Genomic DNA, 21476 nt, shown 5'->3' with positions numbered 1-21476 from the left:
AGGGGTGAGGGGGAGTTTAGCAGCCTCACCACCCCACTGTAGCGACTGGCTCTCGTCTGGCCAACACCTTCACACACACACCCAGGTCCGACAAGGTGAGAATACTAAGTACCCACGCCGACCTGCCACCATGTCCTGCATACATACGCAACGTGAGGATTCAAAGGGTTTCCTGTACGGGGGATCGAGAGCATTTCAAAGGTCGTGAGTACAATGTGTATGGAGAGGGTTGTTATTCCTCAGAGGTTAAAGACCGAGGTAACAAATGAGTAGCAAAGTCAGCAACAACCTGCCTAGAGAACTGAGAGTCAACCTTGCCTAGCAATGTATGTGGCCGATATTTTTCCCCAGCGGAGTAAAATCATCTGCTCTTAGTCAGAATGGAACCAAGTGTTAAACAGCCATTAAGTACTGAGGCAGTGGCAATACAAAAAGTTTAAAATTCACGGTTGCAATAATCGAAAAAAGCGATCAACAAAAGACAGCAAAAGTGGCATTTTCTTATATTTAATTCCGCGAGTGACCTCCCCCTGTGACCTTGTTTTCATGAGCAAGTTAATATACAGGAAGGTCAAGAGCTCTTAAGATTAAAATATATGTTCACTCCAAAATGACAATAGTCCGCCATACTAACTCAACCTCCTTGCTTTGTCACAGGTACCCTAGATGAACTCTGGGATTAGGAGTCTGCCAACGTATATATAGCCTGTGAAATAAGGTGTGGGTACAATTGGCCGGGGTACAAAGGGTTTAAGAGTGTAAGTGTCTAGAAATATAAAGCTATCAAAATTACAAGGCTACTGGGTACAAAGATTTATGGGACCAAGAGACGGAGTACGTTGTGAATAATGAGGTCAGATGCAAAGAGACTTATTACTGACTATCGTAAATATTTGCATTTGTCTGTATATGTAATTCATATAAAAAGGATCACAGAGAAAAAATTCAAGGGGCATGTTCGAATCTAACCCGCTTCGTGCCCCAGCCGCGGTCTAAGCCAAACAGAACACGTGCCTACAATGAGATTATTTGGGCGTCTGGTGGTGGCCGTCTTTTTAAACATTCGGGGTTAGGAAATCGCCTTAAAGACCTACACAGAAAATTTGATTTCAGAAAGGAGTCTTGCAGTATTAGGCCCAGGTAAAAGCATATAAATTTTTAGGACAATAAGTAAAAATAAAAGGTACGTTGTGGAAAGGAGCGTATGTTAGAAGAGTGGCTACATAAATACCCCCCCAAAAATAACTCCTGTTAGAAACGTTAAAATACACGAGAAAGAGAGAGAGAGAGATGGGGGGGGGAAGATAAAGACCACCAACGTTTAAACTTTTTTCTTTTTCTTTCCCCTCTTTCTTGGCAGACGCCTTAACCAAAGCTCATCCAGTCTGACCACTATAGAATCTGCCTCCATTTCTCTCCACCACCACATATATCCACTCCCTCCCGCCAACCTATGCCATCCTCCCTCATGTACAGTCGCTGCCAGAAATTCCTTTACACTGTTTCGAAGCCGTGCCAGTTACTAATGAGATTTGCCATAGTAACCAGTGATATGTGAACGGGCTGGAAAGCTTGTAATCTCCCTTCATTTGTTCCGAACCCTTGACCTTTATCTCCTTAATCCAAAAAATGTCGCCCCATCTCATTCTTTTTATTTAAGGGCGAGTTTATCCGGATTAGGAGAATGTTTTCACAGTGGAGTAGGTATAGCCCTCATTAACCTCCTCACGACCAGCGGCCTACCTGAAGAATGATGAAATTGTTTTGAGATAACAAGGAAAAAATCATCGCTCAAAAAAAGTTAATAGGATTAGTGTTGGCAACTGTTTTTCCTTGATCTTGCATAATCCGGTCAAGGTCGAGGGTCCCACTCGAATCCAAACCGCAGTTTTGTTTTTAAACCACGTTTAAACACAGCCTAAAAACTTTCACTACTTCAGAGTATTAGTGATGAAAACTGTAAATAGTATTTGATATAAGCACCTTGTCACTGTGTGATTTCGAATCGTTGCATGTCTGGAATTCAGTTTTTATTCCTAATAATTTCAATGCTTTTCCATAAGCTCACCAACGTACCACAACATCGCACTTGCTGTTGCCTGAACGCTGTACCCTATGAGATAACTCAAATACAAAAAAATTATGTGGACATACAGCACTCAGTCTGCTGGCGTGTACGTAGAGAGCAACCTTTGAGCTCTTGGCGCCTCTTGCCAGATGTCAAGAAGTATTAAGAAGTAGGAAATGGGTGTGGGATTTATGGGAAGGCTAAACAGGAGTTTGAAATAAAAAAGAAGGGCAAATATGAGTATGGAATTAAATAGGCAACAATAAACGAGAACCTGGAATTCGTAAAGAACGATGATAATAATAATGATAATCTGGAATCACTAAGTAGGGAAATAAATCCTGCAATCCAAAGGAAAGGGGCCGCATAATCACTGTCTCAAACGGAAAGGCACTGCATCCTACTAAAGGTCTTAAGAATGAGCAATGTGGAACGTAGATTAAAAAAAAGAAAAAGTTCTGATATCCAGAAGTAAGGGACATTAACTTCTTGACCTTTTTATTTATTTTAGCTACGGTCAGATTAATTCTTTCTGCTTAAGAAACATTTTAACTTGAGGAGTAGGGGAACTACGTAAAAAAAACAACAATAATAATAAGGTGAGTCCTTTGTCACAAAATAAATATTAACAATAAAATACACGAAAGAAAGAACAACAGATGCGTAAAGTTAAATGTATGGTGAGGGAATTATGAATTAATTACAGTATTATATATATATATATATATATATATATATATATATATATATATATATATATATATATATATACCCGTATTGAGGGTATAAATATATATATATATATATATATATATATATATATATATATATATATATATATAAGAGAGGTACAAGGACGTGAGAGAAAGCAGGTAAAAGGAAAGAAATCAGATAATCCAACCTCTCCGCTCCCGACTTCAAACAGTCTGGCAATAGCTTTCCTTATTTAGCCCGAACCAATTAGCTCTGTGACGCAACATTACGCGGTCGAGGTGAGTCAGAACTGCAAGTGGATGGATTAGTGATTCCAAGAGCTAAGGTTACCCCTTCCAGTCCAAGGACATTACATATTTTCATTTAACTTAGGGGAGGGGCCTAATAGTGCAGGGATTAATGGACGCTGTACAATAACCCCTTCAAGATCGAAACCTCTCCTGACCGGAAGAACATCGTCGAGAGATGGCATGAGTCAGTCAAGAAAGACTCCTTCATAGTGATGTAAGTAATACCCTCAATTCGTATCAATAATAACTTAATGTCAACCCAAAATTAACACCGGTGGTTATGAACATCCCAGTTAGACTGATGGCCTTGCAGTGCACATGGGTTCGATCCCCACGAGGTGACTGGTGGCTCTTCGATTATGTAATGCCACCATAGGAAGCAAGCTAGATACCTTCCCTACCTTTGGCCTGTATACCTGGAAAGGAGTAACATGGCACTGGCTATTATACTGGTCTTATAGAGACAGAAAGCAAACCAAAGCGACCATCCTATCATTTTCATTATTCCACCTTGTGTACCAAGTAATATGCATCCAGGTATCTTCAAAAATTCATCCATAAACACAGACACAAAGACAAATCAATTTGTACAATACTTCAGAAGTTGATTTCTAGCAATTATGAAAACAAAGAGACTGAAAACTCTCCCCAAGAGGCTCTAGAACTTAAACTTATCATCTTGCAAGGAATCCAATCTAAATGAATTTATACTCCTTCAGAGCTCCATCGTTTAAAAATATATACCTCACTTTACGAGCATCTATTAATTACCAGACTCCAAATCCCAGAATTCATCAGGGGAGACCGTGATAAAAACGTCTCCAGGTCTCTCCTGCACATCTCATCCCCCGCTCCTCCTAGCCACTCAAGCCGTATTCTTTCATGTATATTTTTTTACTACATACTGTTCACAATTTCAGGTTCCTGTGACCAACTAGAGCTGAATATTCGTCTGGCCTTGGTTGGAATAAGACACGAGAGAAGACGCAACCATCAGAGTTAATGTTACAAGCATTAACACTCTCAGGTTGCTGTGTCTCATTCTTAGCGGAATAACATCGTCAGATGTTAGTTAGAATAAAATACAGGAAAAGCCTCGATTATGATGGGGCTATGTTGATGAAAAAATTGCTACAAGTGCGAAAGACTGAACTTTCTAACAATGACAGTATTTCATTCACTAGTTTTACAAGTAGCATCAAAGGAGTACCATCAATTACCACCAAAAGGATAAGGCGGAGATAGAGAGCATGAAGGACTGTGGCTTGGATTGGCGACAGGCTGTGCAGATGAGTGGACATGTAAGAGCTTGGAGGTATTTTTGACGCGAACACCCAAGATGAACTCTGGGATTAGGCGTCTGGCAGTCGAGCGAGAGATAGTGCATGTAATAAGTGAAGTTTTGAAGGCACTTGGATTCCTCTGAAGAGCCTCAGAAGCTTAATGGTTACCGCATTCTCCTCCCGTTCTGTGAAGTCGTGAGTCTGAGATTGAATCCAACCGTGACGGCCGTAGAGTGGATGCTGGTAATATAGTTTTGCACATGCTTTTGTATCTTTATACTTTGTCTGACAAACGTTAGCCAATGTAACACCTCAACTTTCTCACTACACACACCCCATCCTGCTTCTTACTTGGCCAGCAAGAAGAAGTATTAATTTTGGAGGACACTTTCCTTCATTTTGTGCAGAATATCGGTGCTGAAGTTGACGTTATCAAGACATACAAATACACTCATATAGACACATGCAGGTGAGTGATTTATATAACCAGTTTGTAGTAGCTTGAACTGTCCTCTACAGTTTTCATTTTCCACTGATAAAGAGGCTTAGAGATGAGAGACAAAATCTATAAGTAAGCATGGTTGTGATAGGCTTAGAGGTCAGACAGATGCTTGGAGTGACAGAGAAGCATGGAGGTTATAGAGAGGCTTTGGGTGACAGAGAAGGCTGAAGTAATAGAGAGTTGGTGATAGAAAGGCTTAGAAATGCTAAACAGGCTTGGAGGTGGGAGAGCTTGACGATGACAGAAAAGCTTGAAGGTGATACAGGCTTGATGATGATTGAAAGGCTATAACTGAAGATTTCAAGGGTTCTACAAAAATCTAAAGGTTGCAAACAAGACAAGAAATAGTTATTTTTCATCGTATCCACCCAAGATGAACTTTGGGGTTTGGTGTCTGACAATATACAAAGACAAACAGATAGCTGAGTGAATGAGAAGGTGACAGACAAACCTGAATGTGACAGAAGAACCTGAAAGTGATGAATAATTCTGAAATGATAGATAGGCCCACAGACGATTGGAAGTATTCCCATCACAGGCACCCTAGGTCAAATCTGCCATTAGGAAAGATATATATTCATGTATAAACTAATAAATTTGAGCATGACCCCGATTCAGAAAGGAGCGTCAGAGAACCCAGAGAGACGGAGACGGTGGGGTGGGGTGTTAGGGAGTGGAATCTGGTTTATATGCTTGAGCTGGCTATATATGGAACGTAAGAGTGAGTGAGAGAGAGTTGCCCTTGAGGTTTCTCTTTCTTGGTTCTCTTTCCCTTCCTGATTCCCACTTTCGCTTTTTCCCTCTATTTCTTGCTTTATGTCGTTTTCTGTTTTTTGCTGTTTTTTTTTTTTTTTGTAACTTTCTCACATTTTCCCTGTTTTCTAGTTGTATGGCCCTTGCTCAGATTCTTTTTGTTTTTTTCTTTGTTTTTCTATACTGTTGTCCTCGCTTTCATGTTCTGTGACCTTACTTCCATTGGTGTCTCCTCCCTCTCTTTGTTTTTTTTCCTCAAGACGTCTATTTTAATCTTTTCTCTCATTGCCTTCATTTCTCGTTATCATTTTTTTTTGTTTTATGATCTGTTCTGTACTTTTAGTCTCAATTTTTCTATTTTTTCTTCCTTTATAGTTTGTTCAGAATTTCTGCACCTTTACAAAGCCACTCTACTACTTTTTGTTGTGTGTATGTGTGTGTGTGTGTGTGTGTGTGTGTGTGTGTCATGATATACTGTCGTTCTATGTATTCTTTCGTTTCTCCTAGTCATTTTTCTCTTGAATGGCCTCATCATTTTTCGCCTCTACCTCTCTTTCCTCCAGTGCCCGCCTTTTCCCTGGTCAAATAGCCTCTTTTCATATTCTGTATTTTCTTTTATTCTTCGTCTTTCCGTACAATGTATGGTCTGTTGTTGTTTCTCATGCCTTTTCATTTTCTTCTATATTTTGTTGTATTGCTGAGCAACCTGTCCTCCATTTTTCTTTTGTTTACATTCTATATCTTGTGTTTCTCCTCTCTCCATTTTCTCTTTGGCCTCTTTTCTGTTTACCACTTCCCATTACTCTCTCTTTACTTTTCTCATTTTTCTTTATGACCCATTTTTAATTACTCTTCACATGGTTTTACTTTCTTTTCTTCTCAGTTTCCTTGTGTGGCGTAATTTTGCTTCTTCTTTACTCGCATTTTCATTAATTTCTCTGAGTGTCCTTTTCATGGATCATATTGTTATCTCTAGTATTTCTTCCTCATTTTTTCCTACTTCCCTTTTCCTTTGGTAACTAAGTTTATTTCTATCTCTCTTGCATCACATATCCTTTGATTCTAACTCGCCTTTCCTCTGTCTCTCTCTTCTTTCTCTAGCAGTTATCAAACTCTTCAGCTCTTCTTCCTTTATCCCTTTCTCTCCTTCCCCTTCGTTTATCGCTCGCAAGTTCTAAGTTTTATCCCCCCTCCCTCTCTCTAACAAGCTATTGTATTTTTCTTTCCCTCTTCCTCGTTTCTCTTCCTCCTTATTTCTTTTCAGGTCTTCAGTAATTTTCCTTCTTTTTCCCTTTCTTTGTTTTTTAATATTATCAGAATTATCTCATTCCCATTTCTGTCATCCTTCCTTTCTCAGTCATTTTTAGAAATTCTGATTTCTTCTCACCATTCGCCTTTCCCACTTTGCCACCTTCCATTCATCTCCTCCTTTTAAAATCCCACTCTCGTCGTCTCATCATTCCCTCCTTCCTTCTCCCTCTTCTCTCGTTACATTCTTCCTTTCCTCTTTCTCCCTCCTTTTCTTCCTCCGTAGTGTCCACCTAATTGAGCCTCCCTGTCATATTACCTTCCTTTAAAATATCCATTCTTTTTGTCCTCTCTCCTCTGCAATCTTCTTCCTTCTATTTTTCGTTCTTCCCTCTTCCTCCTTTCCATACTGTTTTGTTCGTCTGATCAGATCTCTCTCTCTGCTCATTTCCTTCTCTCTTACAGCCCTCTTTTTTTTCCTTCATTTATATCTTACCTCCCTGATTGGCATTTCCTTCTTCCCTCGTCTTATTTTCCCACTTTCCTGTCCTTTGTCACCTCTTTCCTGTACATCTTACCAGTTCTCTCTGTCTCACTCTCTCTTTTGTTTTTATTTTGCCTTACTTCTCAGTCCCACTTCCAGCTGCCTGTTTCTAATAACTGTTCTTGGTTATCCCGCCCTCCTGTCGTGGGCATCTAAATAGCATACAACAAAGAGAGAGATTATTACTGCGAAAATATGGAAGCTGGATAATTCATTATGAACTACCCTAATGAACACTCGCAGGTCATATACATGTTCAAGGTTAATTTTCCTATTTCCAATAAACGATGTTACTTAGTGCAGGAGAACCCACCAAGCAGGTAAAAGGTTAAGTACTGTACTTTCTACCTATGACTTAAATATACAGCAAAAATAAAGACTGACTCTGATCTGTTAACGCTATTAGCCCCTTCAAACACAAGCCGTCTTTTATAGTTTCATTTTTTTTTCTGCTACTACAATTCGCTCACGTCAAAGTGGTAAAGAGATTTGGCGTCCTAAATCTTTTTTTTTTCCTTGTATAGTGGCTCTCCATCCGCTCACACCGTTTCTTCGTGACTACCAGCATTTTCTACTGTTGTCCTCTTCTCATAGCATTCAATATGGAGAGATGAGAACTTTACGCCTAGTATGAGTGAGTAGAGTTTAGGCTGTTTCACTCAACCTGGGGGAGACTGTTCGGACTTGACAGGTAAACTGTATATCATTTAGTGGTGGCCTGACTAAGAAGTAGAACACACCATCGGATTGAAGAGATTAGGTTGAGAAGCATCAAGCTGAGTGAAGGCCTTGGTATGTGTTCAAAGCTATTTTAGGTGGTTGGAGGCTTGCTGGCGATATAATACCATCAGGGCATATGTTAGTCTCCGATCCTTAAATGATCTGGACTACTGTAGCCTCTTTTTTCGTGATGGTATAATACGAAATTGGCGGTTGTCGCTTTATTAAGAACTCCACAGTCTGTGGAGTTCTTAATTATATTCTAGATATTTTCTTTTTCTTGGGGGAGGGGGGAAGGGGAGACCTACAGTAGAAGGCTGGCATTCCAAGACTGTTCGAGATAGACACTTGAAATTTTCAGGAGTGATATATCTTGATTGCAGGCTTCTTTGGGAGGAAAAAAAATCCAGCACGAGCGCCCTCTATGTTATTTTTTCAATTTTTGCTCTCTTCCACAGCAATAACTACTGAATTAACTGCTTTTCAACTGTTCCAGTATGCAGTCGTCAACATATACTAGTGCACCTGGGTACTGATACTGAGACTTAACAAATATTTTTTAAGATATTGAGGAAAATCAAAATGGCCGACTCATGCCTGAAATTGCTAAATCGGAAAGTATTTCGTCGATTTTGACCAAGCTCGATGGATATGTAGTGGGTTATGAGTAAACATGATTTGCTTGGTATGAATTAGACTGGCCTTCATCTCAAGATCGCAGGTCGAAATCCGTTAAAAATTTTGACTCATACCAAAAGTACCTTAATACTAAGTATACAGTGATAAAAGTATTTTCATCTGCAATGTGGAGTTCTTTGAATATTGCTTCAGCAACTTCAGAATTCTAGTTATTATTATTATTATTATTATTATTATTATTATTATTATTATTCACTCTCATCTTGAATGTCGGGACCAACTGCCTAGCCCCGGGCTCCTACGCTCCTCATGGGGCAATGTAGGATTGGATGATGGATGGGTGGATGGATTATTATTATTATTATTATTATTATTATTATTATTATTATTATTATTATTAGTTATAGTAACAGTAGTAGTAGAAGTAGTAGTATTAATGGTAGTAGTAGTAGTACCCGGTAGTAGTAGTAATGGTGGTAGTAGTAGTAGTAGTAGCAGCCGTTGTAGTAGTAGTAGCGGTAGAAATAGTAGTAGTTGTGGTAATAATAACAATAATAATAATAATAGTGGTAGTAGTAGTATAACAATAATAAAGGCACAAATATCACTAATACTACTATATTTACTGGTAACAGTAGGTGAAATAATGAAGGTATAACAATACTCAATAGCAGGTTGCATTTATTTTTCCAGTCCATTCTGAGCCAAAATTCCTCAAACGTTCCTCCCTCAACGTTTTCCCTACACATCATGCCTATTCTTAATTCACTTTCGCTAAATCCACCCGTAACGAAGAGGACGTCAACTTTGTAGGTGAAGCGTCAAGTGTGTACATATAAGGGTAGAGAGTGAGGGTGTGGGAGCAGCAGTGGCTACGGGAAAAACAGCTATCTGCGCCCACTACTTGAGGACGTGTTTGGCTTGGCGTCACCGTTCTGGCGAGCTGTGCAGGTGGTGTGTGTGTGTGTGTGTGTGTGTGTGTGTGTGTGCGTGTGAGAGAGAGCGAGGGGGGGGGAGGACTGCAAAGAGAGACAGGCAATACATCTTATGATCTCTGACAAGGTGATCTTAATGTTCGTGTATATACATACATACATACGTACAGTGTGCACCAATAGTCGTGTCGTGATAATTGGTGAAAACATAAGCCGACGAGCTAAACGTCTGGTATATTCCGCCATCTGGTATAGGGTTTTCATAATGTTTCAAGAGTTACATTTAATCTTCGGACAAAACCGCGACACGACTATTGGCGCTCATTGTATATATATATATATATATATATATATATATATATATATATATATATATATATATATATATATATATATATATGAATGCAGAGAGAGAGGGGGAGGGACAAGAAATATAAGAATAACACTCAGAAGTAGAAAAGAAAGAAAAAACAGACACACACCACAGGAAGAGACGCGTCCCTACACCTCGCCTGTAAAAATGCACTCCAGATTCACGAAAAAATGGACGGGAAAAATAGAAGAAAAGAAACTAAACCAGAAAAAGACAAAGCTGGGTCCGCAGTCGCCTGGAAATCGTCCCAAAACATCGACGATATTTTGCGGGTGAATATTTTCGCCCGGAACGAATTTTAACACATTGTGGCTCCTGTGACTCGCTTATAGGCTAATAAAATCGTCTGGTGTTACGTGGAAGCGAGTACCAGAGTTGTCCCTACGATGAGATGATCAATGGCGACAGTATTGCCACTCTCAGGCTATGACTCACTCCCAGCTGACTGTATCTGCCTGTCTTTAGCTGTAATAGAATACTAGAGCTGGCTGAATCATTAGAGGGTTAACGTCCACCCTGCTTGTAAAATGGGGGTTGGGAAGTTTATATGTGTTGAACTCATCAGTACGGTACGTGAATTATTATATTATTACTGATATCCTTGTCTTATATTCGACCAGAGAGAGAGAGAGAATTTTTACTTCCACAGATCCCCACTTGTCCTTCCTCTGTACAATGGGAAAGAAGTGAAAAATAAGAACTACGTTTTTTGAGTGAATTACCTGGAATCCAGTTACAGTTAACCTCTATGTTCTTTCTACCCATCTATCTAACCATTTATCTATTATTTATCGCTCTATGCATCTATTATTTACAGCTATACCGGGGATAAATTTATCTATTTATCTACTGACCTACCATTCACTTCATTTATTTATCCATTTATTTTTTTCCTTACTTTGGTCTGACGTAGCATTTATAGGGAGAGAGGGGGGTTCTGATCAAATGAGCCTAGTCTTATTTCTGTCTCTATTTGACAACGAACCCACCTCCCTCAGCATAAGGCTCTCCAGTGAAAGAATTATTTCCACGTGAAGAGAATCCGAGTCGGGACCAAACTGCTGGATCTTCCACTAAATTCCAAACGTGTATCTAAATCCTCTATGCGAGTAATCCGCGGCACTGATTCTGACACATCCCTTCTTCCTTTTACAGTTTCTCATCTTGTTCCTCCTTCTAAGCCTACCTCTTCTTTCAGCCTCCCATGTACTCCATCACACACTTCCTTCCCTCTTCCTGTTCTCTTTTTTTCCCTCTATATCTCCCTCTCTCTCTTTTCTCATTTTTAACACTCGCTATTTTCTTTTCTCTTTTTCCTCTTTTTTTGCCAACTCACTCTCTTCCCTGGTTCCCGTCCTTGTTTTCCGCCTCATGTTAATTCTTAATCTACTTCTCCCTCAAACCAAATCGTATTTACATGATGTCCTCCTCGTTCTTTCCCATCCTATTCCTCCTCATTCTTGGCCAACATATTCTATCCAGCTCAGTGTCATATGGGACTTCAGTAAAGTTCTTCCCAACATTCCTTTTCTTCCTCCTCCACCTCCTCCTCATCATCATCATCTTTCGCAGTCTACATTTTTTTTTTTTTTAACCAACTCACTCATACGATCTTCTATTTGTTCTGGCTCTCTGTGCTTCTCTTTCCCATCCTCTTCCCCATTCTCTTCTTCCTTTTCTTCGGTCTCGGTCTATCTCTTCCTCTCTTTCTAGTTACTTCAGTTTCATACACAGTCCTCGGCAAATCTCTCCCTCTCTCTCTCTCTCTCTCTCTCTCTCTCTCTCTCTCTCTCTCTCTCTCTCTCTCTCTCCACATGGAAATCAAACTAAATCTATATGAATCCTCAGTACTGAATAAAACTGCTGAATGTAACAAAGAAAAGTTGTACTGATCCTGAAAATTAAATCTAGAAGGTAATAGACAGCAAAACGCAGATAGATATATAAAATACTAACTGCAGATGGTAGATAACGGTACGGATCTTAGGAGTCTCTGTTGAAATAGGATGTATACGAGTAGATGGGCAGATGGTACAGAAATTGAGAGCTTATTCGAAACTTATATCGGAGTTTTCATCAGTAAAAGAACTGTGATTCTTCTCAGGGCCACCACAGTACATTATCAGTCCCTCCCACCACACCAAGCCACCCTCCCTCATATACTCCCCCTCCCTTCCTCCCTCCACTCCAAGCCACCCTCCCTCACATACTCCTTCCTCCTTTCACTCCAAGTAGCCCTGTCTCATATACTCCCCCTCCCCCGACAGTCCAAACCGTCTACTCTCATATACTGTATTCATTTCCGTTCACCATTCCAAGCCACGCTTTTTCATACACGTCTTCTGTCCCATCACTCCACGCTACCTTTCCTCATGTACTAGCACCAGGAAAAGTCTGCTAGCAATGCCTTGCAAGAAATGTGTCCTGGTGTCCGCATTTTTCATTCCTCCCCGAACGTCAGCGAATATCCTTCCTCTTCTTATACGTCTGTTGTGTGCGTCATACTATCATACAAAATACTTTCATGATGCTTTTTTCATTTCCACAGCCGGCAGGGATTAAGCCATGCAATCTCACCCGCTTAGGAGGCTTTTTAATACCACTTCCTTTTTGGTTTATATCTCCATCTGGCACGTTAATATTCTTTAGGATGATATTAATAAAAACTATTTATCAAAAAGACGTAAAATGAGTAATACACAAAAATGAAGTATATTATACAGAATAAAACTTTAAGGAGAGGTGATAGAAACCTACTGAGGCGACGAGAACACGGTCTTAAGTGTCAGCGAACTTCTGATTGTAATTTTGCACATTACTCCTCCCTCCTACCACTTCAAACCGACCTCCCTCATATATTGCATCACCTTCGCCCACGCATCTCGTCCTTGCCCCCATAAATCGCCAAAGAGGGACGATTTAGTTTTGACTCTGCAGCGGATTTTTGGGCCATTGCGGTGGATTTATGGTGGCCAGAGAGGGTACTTGGGGATTTAATTGCTGTTGTGGTGTAGGTCTGGGATTTGTGGGGATGTTTGTTGTCATGGTGAAATGTGTTGGGACTGTTGTTTTGGTGAGTTATTCTCTCCGACAAGGGTAGTATGTTTTCACCCCTGTATATATATATATATATATATATATATATATATATATATATATATATATATATATATATATATATATATATATATATATATATATATATATAAAACGAAACTACTAATGAAATAAACAAGCGATACTTTCGTTCACTGCGCTCTTTGCTAAATGATCTGTCACATACTGTATTTGTGTTGATGGAGCCGAATCATCGCAGTGAAGATGAATAAATGAGAGGGAGAGAGAGAGAGAGACAAACAGAGAGAGAGAGAGAGAGAGAGAGAGAGAGAGAGAGTAGTACCTGATGACGAATCCTTTGAGGGGATAGCCTCGACCAATGATCTGGCATTTCAGTTCTTGTTCAGTAACTACCTCTTCTGCTGCGTCACACCACCCTGACTTGTTCATTACTATACTCCTCTACCTAATTCTCAGCCTCCCTTCCCTTCTTCCATCCACCTCATTGTTATGCACCCTTGCCTGTATGCACTCTGCCATGTTTCTCCTCCGCGTCCCTAATCTGTCGCTTCTTCGATGCCAACATTCCCTGCTTGCTCTTCCGCATCCTTGGCCTACCTCTTCATCCATCCACCTCACTCTCATACATATTTCGTCCTTTAATCCCTCACCTTGTCCTTCCACTTCTATATGAAAGCCAAGTTGTAGGTTGCGTATGAGGTTCGTTAGCACATATTCCTTAGCAATTTATTTTGTGATTCACACCTTTCTCTTGCATTAATACCATACATGACGATACTGAGGTGGAATATGTAGAATAAATAACTACGGAAAGATGTAAAGACATTCCTAAACCCACTTACAGCACAAAACGCGATCTCCATCTTCATCTTTTCCACTCACCACCATGTCGAACCACCCTCTTGGTCTCCCTCTTCTCCCTCCGCACCACACACTGTTAACACGGTCTCTATATACACGGAAAAACAGGTGTCATGGATCCGAAGATGTGTCCCATTCAGTAGCGTACGTATTACTGCAATTGTCGCGTCCAAGGTTCTCTATATGGAGAGAGAGAGAGAGAGAGAGAGAGAGAGAGAGAGAGATGATGAAGTGCTTGAAAATATACACGTGCATTACTAACACGAATATATGATGTGTGAAATGATGCAGCATATGTGTGTGTGTGTGTGTGTGTGTGTGTGTGTGTGTGTGTGTGTGTGTGTGTGTGTGTGTGTGTGTGTGTGTGTGTGTGTGTGTGTGTGTGTGTGTATGTGTGTTGATTACCCTAGTTTCCTATAATTTACATAATGAGGGATAATCTACTTAAGTAATTGCCATTAATATAATTTGACTTTCAGTGCAGTGACGTCCATTATTTAATTATTGGTATCCCCTGACGATATTACTCCGTCGGGGGGAGAGGTGGGGAGATTTCTCATAGTGAAGGGGTCAGAGAAATCTCCAGTAATCCCTTTAGCTGAATCCCGTCGTCTTGTGGTAGGAAAAACAAATGAATTCCAAGTTAACATACTGAAAGGTGTAACTGGATGAGTCAGTGAGGATATACGTTAAGGGATGAGTCAATGGGGTAGTAATTTTTATAAGTGGATGAGGTGGTGGGCGAATGTGCAAGTAGGTATATTGTGCAACTGGTGAATATGTATGTAGGTGGGTGAGGCAGTGGATGAATATGTGAATGGGTGATAAAGTAAATGAATTTGTGAGAGTGAGGCAACATTTGAAAACGTGAGGGAGAGGTGCAGTATATGTACATGTAAATATGTGGGTGAGGCAAAGGGAGAATTCATAAATGAGTGGGTGAAACATTGGGTGGAGGACTGTAAATAGGTGAGTACATGTGTGTATGAGTGAGTGAGGCATGACTATGAATTAAAATGAATATTTATGCAAGGATGTGAGTTTATTAGGATGTGTGAGCATGCAGGAAGTTTAACCCATTCATTACAAGGACATCTTTTTTAGTATGCCAGACCATATATAGAGAGGTGAAGAGGGTTCCCCAAAGCTGAATAAAATCGTTTAACTGTACCATAAATAACATCGTCTGGGGGCACCATAAATAAAATCGTCTGGCAGCAGTATGAAAGCAAAATATGTAAGGCGAAATCGTCCTGAAGGGGTTTAATGAGAAACACCAGAAGCCCAACATAATTACCTTCTAATTTACACCCACACAGTAATATGGGCTTTTTTTTTCAGTAATCATTCCTCCCTCATTATTTTCCAGGCTCGATGAGTGAGGGGTGATTTTAATGACCAGAGTGAAAATTGTAAATCGCTCTATAATTGCTCGTCATTTTAAAGGGAAACAGTTTGATAAGCCTCATTTGGGTGCAAACTAACTATATACATGTTTTTGAAGGCCTGAGTAATGAGTCAGTGTTGTATGGAGGCCTGAGTAATGAGTCAGTGTTGTATGGTTGTTTGTTTTCTCTCACTCTTGTGCATTTCTGTTTCTGTCCCTGGATCCTGCCTATTTCATTCACATCAGGTGGAGGAAGAGGACAACGACGACGATGAAGATACGTGTGCATTTATAACTCAATTTAATATTCACACATCTGAATATTTTTTGTCTGGCGTTGCTTCCTGTATCGGATGGCCTCGGCAAAACGAACTCCAGGTATATCTTTCAGTCATCATTCAGTAAAGACCCCCTCCTTCCCACCCTCCTCATTATACTCTCACACCTTGTCCTCTCACCTCATCCTCTGTCTGCTCGTACCTCATCTCGAACCATCCTACTCCCATATACCGTCCAATCCAATCCCCAGCTCATCAGCTCCACCTAACCGAACCACCACAAACCCTTTTAGTCCGAGTGGTCGCTCCTGAGATAAATAATACTCTCTGGTGTGATGATAAAGGACAGCAGAAAGACGCAATGCATTGGTGATGACAAGAATGAAATAAAAAGGGTGTCAGCAAAGAGAATGGGGCGAAGAATTGATCGATATAGCATTATTTGTAGGCAGCATATATAATGGGTACCTTGTGGGAGCTGAAACAGAGAGAAAAATGGTAAAAGAAGTGATGGGTAAATGAATGGTAAATGAAGGGGTTGTTGTGAAGAAGAGTGCGTGAGTAATTATGATGATTACATATGCCGATGTGGAATTTGATGAGCAAGTAAGTGATGAGTTAATGAGAGAGAGAGAGAGAGAGAGAGAGAGAGAGAGAGAGCGCATATTGCATCTTGGCATCGGTCTATCATGCACGCTATCAAGATGTTAGGTGGCATATAGAGCACTGCAGTTTGGACAGAAATAGATGGGTAAGTGAATAGGGCAGCGAAAAGGTGAACAGATGAGTGAGTGAGTGAATGAGTGAGCAAACTGTGAAGTAAATGAACTGGTAAGTGAATGAATTATTGAGTGGATGAATGGGTGAATGAATAGGGTGGTTAGTGGATGAATGGGTGAGTGAATGGATTGTTGGATGGATGGATCAGTGAATAAGGTGGTGAGTGGATGAATGGGTGAGCGAATAAGTTATTAGGTGGATTAATGAGTGAGTGAAAGAGTTATCTGGTGGATGAATACGTGAGTGATTGGGTAGTGAGTGGATGAATGAGTGAATGAAATGAAGTGTTGGTGAATAAATGGGGTGTTCAGTCGATGGATGGGATGATGAGAGATAACAGACTGAGGCATAAAACACTAAGGTACTGACAGCTTTATGTCAAAATGATTGAACCAAATGTTGGGCATTTTGTCAAAATTGTCACTTTCAGAATAAATAAATAAATAAAAAAACGAAAAAAGAGCCAGTTCCAGAATTGTTCATTTTGATATGTCAAACACATTGCATTTAAGACTGGAGTTCAGAGGCAGAGGGAAAGACGAAGCAGGGAAGTTAGCTCCATAGCTGACCTGTTGTGAATATAAAGGACTAGCAGGGGTACCCGGCGTTGCCGGGCCAAAAAGGCGAACACTCTATTCCTAATTGTTCTAGTTCAGTCTTTGTTTCTACTCCAGAAACACCATGTATCTCTCATGCTTTTGAAGAAGGATTATAAAGGGTCCAGGAACTTTCTATTTCAGCTTTCACAGACTAATGCATAGTGTTTGTGCGCACTTGTTTACTATTAGGCTACTGGTGACCTCAAATGACCTCCAACCGGTGACCTTAAGTGAACCCGGAGGTCAACCTTACATAGCCTATGTCGGAACTGGAGGTCATGTGAGTCTCCATGCCAAAAATTGGGCTGCTGGGTCCAGTCGTTCAAGCGTGTATGACCAGTGACCTCAAATGACCTCCAACCAGTGATCTCAAATGACCTCGGAGGTCAACCTCACATAGCCTATGTCCGAACTGGAGGGCATTGGAGTCTCCATGTCAAAAATTGGGCAGCAGGAGTACCCGGCGTTGCCCGGGCCAAAAAAGGTGAACACTCTTCTGGTGACCTCAAATGACCCAGATCTGAATTTTGATCCCCTAAAACCATCCTTGGGCAACCCCCCATTCAGAATATATATATATGCGTGTAGGGGTCTCTGGCCCTTGGTTTGGGCGTGACTGAAGGACATACAAACAAACAACGCGGCGTTTTTATGTATATATATATGAGAATACTGACTGGTTCTTGGATATGAAATTTCAACAGAAAAGTGTCAGGAGTATGTTATTAAGCGGGTGTTGGTTGCCAGCCGTGATGGGAGGAGGGATGCAGGCAAAGGGTTCAGTGGAGTAATATCCTGTATAAAACCAGCGGCAAGAGAGATGAAACGTTGCCGTGAAGAGGGAGAGGGGATGAAGGCAGTCACTGCGAGGGGAAAAAGTGATGGGACGAAAAGCTTTGCACTTCAGACGTGTGAAAGCGTAGCTCCAAACTGGGGCTTTAGTGGATGTGAAAATGTCGAGGTGAATAGAGTAGTCGATGGGTAAATGAGGTGGTGGACTGAAGGATAGATGTATGAATGACGTGTGAGTAGATGCACGAGAGACGGGCTGAATAAATGGATGGCTGAATGAATGAAGACTATGCAGATGTATGAGTGAAGATGGACTACAAAAAAATGGATGGGTGTATGAATCAGGTGTATGAAGATGAATGAGTGAAAATGGGTTGATTATATGGACGGATGCATGAATGGGGCGGTGAGCAGATGAATGGGTGAATCAAGTGGTGAACAGATGGATGGATGAATGAAGCGCAAAGCAGATGAATAAGTGAGTGAACAAGGGGTGAATGGAGAAAAATGAGTGAATGCAGTACTGAAACATTAACCGATAAATTAATGACTCGGTGTTGATGAATGAAAGGGTAAAATGAGTCGTCAGAAGATGACTGATTAAATGAATGAGCATTAACGAGACAGACAGATGAGTGAATATGGTGGTCGTGAGTTATTGAACTGATGATAAATGAGGTGGTACGCTAGTAAACAGGTAAGTAAATTAATGGTGAGCTGATGCGTAAAAGAGCGAAGTTGCAAGCGCGATGGATGAGAAATGATGTTGAGTTTGAAATGAATGTCTTCCGGGTGGATGCCGATATTGTTTCAGTCAGGGTGCACAACATCACCACGTATAGGCTGATCGTCAGTGCCATAAGAGAGTGTTAAAGTGGTTTTATAAATGAGTTACAGTAAAGGGTGAATGTAAGTGGTGAAAATGAGGGTGGGTGAATGAGTTAGCGTATGAGTGACTGAGTGAAGATGTGGGTGAGTAATGAGTGGGTGAGACAGTAGGGGAAAGTGTATGAGAGAGAGTTTCGATTAAGTGCGTACCTGAGTGAGTTTGTAAGTGAATGAGTAAGTGAAGGAGTATGCAAATGAGGGAGTGAGCAAGTGAGTGGGTGTTTAGATAGGTTGGCATCAGCATACACGGATACCAAAGCAAACTATAAGGTTCTCTCTCTCTCTCTCTCTCTCTCTCTCTCTCTCTCTCTCTCTCAACTACGCCTGTAAGACATTCGTATATTGAGTCTAAAATCTTATTATACTGACAAGTAAAAATAAGACTTAATATCACTCCTTTTCTTAAGAATGAGAGAGAGAGAGAGAGAGAGAGAGAGAGAGAGAGAGAGAGAGAGAGAGAGAGAAACGACAGATCAAGGGAGACAGAAGGAAGGGAGGACAGATGAGGGAGGAAGAAAGGGATGTGAAGAGGGAGGGAGACAGTGTGTGTGTGAGGGAGGGGGGGAGGTGGAGAGGTACATGGTGGGAGGGAGAGATGGAGGGAGGAACACTTTTAAACATACAGTTGCTTAGAAAGTCATGCGCTATATATACGCTTAGTTGGGTGCTTCCGTGTGTGTGTGTGTGTGTGTGTGTGTGTGTGTGTGTGTGTGTGAGCGCGCGATCACCTGACTATATGTGTGTATGAATGTTTGTCTAAGATAATGGTGGATGTTTGAATATTTGATTAGTAAGTGTTCTTTGCTGATATGCATGTCACACACACACACACACACACACACACACACACACACACACACACACACACACACACACACACACACACACACACACACACACACAGTCTACTTGCTCACTTAGTGAGTCAACATTATCTATTTACTTCTTTGAGAATGTGAATGTTGTATAACAGTTTATTGTCTTTTTGTTGTCCTTCTATTACGCTGTGTGTCTTTCGAGGGTTTAAGCAGTTCTGTAGGGCTTAATGTGCAGTACATATATATATATATATATATATATATATATATATATATATATATATATATATATATATATATATATATATATATATATATATATATATATATGATGCCTACGTACTGCCTATCAGTATCCTCGTAATTACGACCTCGCTAACATTAATATTATCAAATCTACTGACGTATATGTGGAAAAATAAACTAATATGGAAAAGGTGCTGGGGAACCTCCATAGCCCTACAGAATACGGCTGTGTGTGGTTATATTTAACGGTATGGCAATATTTGTAATTCTCTTGGGCTTTGTCTATTCTTCGTGGCTGTCACTGGTTTTGTGTGTAAATGTTGGATATAAATGCTGCTTATTCCAATATACGTGTAAATATTCTGGCTTTGGCTTTATGGCTTCATAGTCTTGCGTCTGAACTTTATGTGCAATGGTCATGAATGTCTAAAAAAAAAATACCTTAAGTATTCGATGTTTATTTAGCATTATGTTTATGCTTATGTACACACTGTGTTCTGTTAGGGTAGAATAACGTAAAGTGACATAAGGAAATGTGGATATTATTTATCATTCTGTCACACACACAAATTTCGTGGTTTGCTTATGTGCTAAATTCTCTTTTGCTTATACTGTTCTCGTGTGTATTTAAAGTATACTAAATAAATGCTCATCGTTCTTGAGATTCTTTACTTAATTTGGCAATATATAGACACCTCTGAATACTCTATATAATGTTTTTGTATTAAACACTTATTGATTTTGTATTCATAATGCCTTGTATTCACTGTGCACATTATAAGCAAAGCTGCGTTATATTTAGTGTGAATACTGACGTGGATATATGAAGGCGCTAAAATGTTTCTAGACGAGTATTTATATTCTCTGGGGTATTCTGTGGTAATATAATAGTTACTTGTACTTCTGACTGGCTTTAACTTCACCCAGCTATGAACGGTTACTTCATGTGTATTTCCATTATGCACAAATTTAAGACAACCCCTTCCCTGTCTCTGTCTGTGTCTGTCTGTCTGTCTGTCTGTCTGTCTGTCTCTCTCTCTCTCTCTCTCTCTCTCTCTTTTCGTAAAAGAAAAAAAACGCATAGCTCCCCCTGCAAATCTTGGCCTACATTCAACACCTGACTCACTCACACTCTCTCTCTCTCTCTCTCTCTCTCTCTCTCTCTCTCTCTCTCTCTCTCTCTCTCTCAGTGTACGTACGTACGTATGTATGTACTGAAATATACGTTTATTTATGCAAGTATATTCTCTACACTCGTATGTCAGCCTATCCATCTGACTATCTATCATCCATTCACCTAATCTCTCCATCTATCAACCTTTCTACTTACCTGTCTGCCCATCAGTACATGCGTCCGTCTTTCTTAATGGCATCCTTTTCTTTCCTTTCCTTCTCCTCCACCCCATCGCTCCCAAAATGATCCTCTCCGTCAACGCCAAATTCCTTCCACTCTTTCTCCCTCCACGCCCCTTCTCCCTCATTCCCAAGCCTCCCAGCACATTACTCACAGCTTCTCCCCTTCGCTCACACACACACACACACACACACACAGCCTCTATGTCTACGTATGTATATCTACCTCTTCCTGCTTACTGTTTTCTATCTATCTACCTATCTATCTGTCTGTCTGCCTGCCAGTCTATCTATTACCTATCTATCTATCTGCCAATCTCTATATCT

At 40.4% G+C, this 21476-nt stretch overlaps 1 protein-coding gene across 3 annotated transcripts in view; it reads left to right on the top strand.

The window, feature by feature from the left end:
• The window catches only part of LOC145415100 (uncharacterized), a 108022-nt gene that overhangs the window by 55065 nt on the left and 31481 nt on the right, over positions 1-21476 (top strand). The window contains exon 1 of one of the 3 annotated variants that reach the window (XM_080284516.1): positions 38-95. The exons of the other annotated variants lie outside the window; for them this stretch is intronic. The gene's annotated coding sequence lies outside the window, so the exon portion shown is untranslated. Of the gene's footprint in view, positions 1-37; positions 96-21476 lie in introns of those variants that run through there. 3 annotated transcript variants of the gene reach the window in all.

Source organism: Coenobita brevimanus, chromosome 101 (assembly GCF_032717465.1).
Source record: "Coenobita brevimanus isolate Jiangsu-jjx chromosome 101, ASM3271746v2, whole genome shotgun sequence".
In the NCBI taxonomy this organism is placed as follows: domain Eukaryota; kingdom Metazoa; phylum Arthropoda; class Malacostraca; order Decapoda; family Coenobitidae; genus Coenobita; species Coenobita brevimanus.
Note: the sequence above shows the minus strand (reverse complement) of the source record. Positions and strands in the feature narration are given on the sequence as shown.